The following is a 4080-nucleotide window of genomic DNA, read 5'->3' as shown; positions in this document are numbered from 1 at the left end:
TAAAAGTGTTTCGTTGTGCTGTTAATAAATTCAGAAAATCAGGCAAGGAATCCCTGAATTGAGAAAGGTAAACGGGGAAATATTTTTAGAGGGATTCTGGGGGAATACCCAGGATGAATATCTCTCTCTCTCTCTCTCTCTCTCTCTCTCTCTCTCTCTCTCTCTCTCTCTCTCTCTCTCAAGAGAGGCCCTAGTGTGTTAGCATTTGGTTGTAAAAACTTATTGAAACTATTTTTTACAGATAGGGTTTTTAATAATCTTATTTTTCTAACTTTTAATTCTTGAACGAATTGATAGTAAAGTCATTAAATTATTGACATGATTTTCCGAGCATTTGAAAAAAATAACAATGAGTTGTACCCATGAAAATATTCAAAGCCCTTCTGAAAAAAAAATCAGATTATAGTAAGCATTCACAGCTTCTTTCCATAAGATATATGGCAGGTGAGTGATAAGTTCAATCACCGATGAAAGTGTAAATAGTTTTCCTCAATTCTTTTAAGTTCATTATTAACGTCATGATCGCTTTTGGCGGCTGTGCTATTTTCTATCGGATTTCATGGACTCTTAAGCATAAGGGTCAGGACATTTTGTGGCACCACCCAATTTTCACTAGTTGATAAGTCCAGTTGACCAATTAATTCCTAGTGTGTAAATGTTCATGGGGAGTTTGGGGATTTAAAGCCTTGTGTATATGTGTTTGTATATATATATATATATATATATATATATATATATATATATATATATATATATATATATATATATATAATTATATATATGGATTTATATATATATTGTATATAGTGTATATATATATATATATATATATATATATATATATATATATATATATATATATATACATGTATATGTATATGTATACATATATTTAGAATATATGTATATAAATCTTTACACATTATACATATGTATGTAAGTATTTATATACGTATGTATATATTATGTATATTGTGTGTATCTACAGTATTTTATAGGATATATGTACCTAAATCTATAAACAGTATACATGTGTATAATTACAGCATTTACATACATACACTTATCTATAAGTATGTGTGTATGTATATATATATATATATATATATATATGTATATATATATATATATATATGTGTGTGTGTGTGTGTGTGTGTGTGTGTGCATGTATGTATGTAAATACTGTATATATACACATGTATCCTGTGTATAGATTTATGTACGTATATCCTATATAAGTATATAAATACTGTATATACACACAATATACAATATATATAAATATGCATCATACATACATATGTATGTAAATACTTACATACATATATATAATGTGGTTCCAGGATTGGTCTGCACACTCGTGCACAATGGCATCAGCGACAGCAACACTAATCAACATCGCCATAGATAGCATTTAACCCTTTCAATGCCATTGGTAACTTAATCAAAATCTGAAAAAGTAAAGCATCTTTTAAAATCCCCCAAAACATAACAAGTTGGTATTTATTGGAAAGATCTTCATGATAGCATTCCAATAAATATCAACCACCAAGGTTTTGTGAAGTCTTGAAAGGTTTTGCTACATTAAAAGTTTTGTTGAATTCACCACTGACACTGAGAGGGTTAAAGAAGCAGTAGTCTTCATCGATTTGATGGATAGCCATAGAGAGATGAATACCCAGAAATGAAAGATGGTATAGTGTGTTGGTCAATAAAAATACGAATGATCGTATTTTCTGTGTCGTAATCTAGATTTTTGACAAGTATTTTACAACTTTGAACTGCGTAATTTGAGAAGCACACATTCGGCATAGCTTGACATTCGTTCTATCACTTCATGATAAATAGTTATCTTTACTTCTGTTACAGATTGATTGTTTCGTAAGAGAGAAACATCTTCTTGATTCAGTGTTTTAAAATTTGTGGTATTTAATGAATTAAAAACATTGCTATAGAGTGAGATTTTATTCAGGAAACCCTTGCTACAATCCCGAAACCACAAGAGCAAGTTTGCCAAAAAGCATTTCTATATTTCCGATTCTTTATTTTAATGTTATCACTGTTCTGAAAATATCTTTAATTTAATTGTTGATTACTTCTCATGTAGTTTAAGTGTTTCTCTGTTTCCTTTTCTTAATTTGTTGGAGCCCTTGGGCTTATATCATCTTGCTTTTCCTACTAGGGATATAGCTTAGCTTGTAATAATAATAATAATAATAATAATAATAATAATAATAATAATTAAATAGATAGATAAATAAATAAATAAATAAATAAATACAGACGTCAAACATGTTCTAATCATCTAATGACACCATTGAATGTCTTTTCTTTTTGCTCTTCATTTCTTTCGTTTATCTTGTAACTAAGACACAACCATTTGACAATTTGCCCCCTTTAAAGGAGCACTAGAGAAGAAGTGGACACCCCTCCCCTCCCAGAGAAGCTGCATTGTTTAAAGTTATTATTATTATTATTATTATTATTATTATTATTATTATTATTATTATTATTATTACTACTACTACTACTACTACTACTACTACTACAAGCCTAGTTGGAAAAGCAGGATGCCATAAGCCCAAGGGCTCAAACAAGAAAAAATTAGCCCAGTGAGGAAAGGAAATAAAACCATGGTACAGGTGAAATAAATAAACTACGAGAGACGGAATGAACAACTAAAATAAAGTAAACGGTTAGGAAGCAATGTATTTGTGTTTATCAATAGTGAGCAACACCAGAATATCCGCTTCCTGAGATATAATACCGATTTCCATCACCTTCCAAACTCCTCCCATATGATGTGAAGTCAAAATTGTCTCTAAACCTATGGGATGACAAGAAAGATATTATCTTAGATGCTAGATAAAAAAAAATATATATATATATATATATATATATGTATATATATATACATATATATATATATATATATATATATATATATATATATATATATATTACATTAGATAAGAACTCTTAAGATTTAAGATCGTTAATTTCTGGATACCATATTCTCCAAGAATTCTAATTCAATTATTTGCAATATTTTAGGCAACCACTTTCTAAGAGTTATGGAAGTAGGATGTGTATTTCAGAATTATCAGATAAGAAGATGTAAAAAAAAACTTCTCCCATATGATGTGAAGTCAAATTCTCTCTAAACCTTTGGGATGATAAGAAAGAGATTATCTTAGATGCTAAGTAAAAAGTAAATTACATTAGAAATGAACTCTTAAACTTTAAGAGGATATAATATAACAATAAACTATGAAAGTATTCCCAAGAGGAAACATTAACAAACAAAGAAGTAAATAAATCAAGATATATTGATAAATAGTTAATTACAATACGACCTCCCTAAGTATTTTCGATTTTGATATGTGAACGATGATAAATTGCATTCACATGGGTTTGAAATTATTCTATTTTTCGTTATATTTTTAGTTGTTTGAGATTTTTATACCATGAGGCAAGTCGTGCTAAAAAAAAAAAAAAAAAACACTTTGAATATTTTATGACGAATAAGTAGAATTTTGCAGTAGAGAGTTAGGACAGTTTCTCTCTCTCTCTCTCTCTCTCTCTCTCTCTCTCTCTCTCTCTCTCTCTCTCTCTCTTGATTTGTTCCAAGTTCGATTGGCCAGAGTCCGCTTTTGCTCGACTTTAATGATTTAAAGGGTGCTCATGAATGTCAGAGGCAAGGAACAGTGACATTGCCCTATCAAGCAGGACAATGCCCTAGAGACTGACCATATATGCATATGATCAGCGCCCAAGCTCCCTCTCCACCCAAGCTAGGACCAAGGAGGGCCAGGCAACGGCTGCTGATGACTCAGCAGATAGACCTATAAGCTCCCCCATGCCCTCATCCTTAGCTCACAGGGATGGTGAGGTTGCAGCGACCAAAGGAACTAACGAACTTGAGCAGGACTCGAACCCCAGTCTGGCGTTCACCAACCAGGGACGTTACCAAATCGGACACCACAACCCCACAACAGATAAATATGAAATATGTATAAGGGAAAAAAAAAACATTGCAAAACTTAAATGTTGTAATAGATAAAGACAACTGAAAGTCTT

This window comes from Palaemon carinicauda, chromosome 37 (genome assembly GCF_036898095.1).
Source record: "Palaemon carinicauda isolate YSFRI2023 chromosome 37, ASM3689809v2, whole genome shotgun sequence".
In the NCBI taxonomy this organism is placed as follows: domain Eukaryota; kingdom Metazoa; phylum Arthropoda; class Malacostraca; order Decapoda; family Palaemonidae; genus Palaemon; species Palaemon carinicauda.
This window is presented reverse-complemented; position numbering follows the sequence as displayed.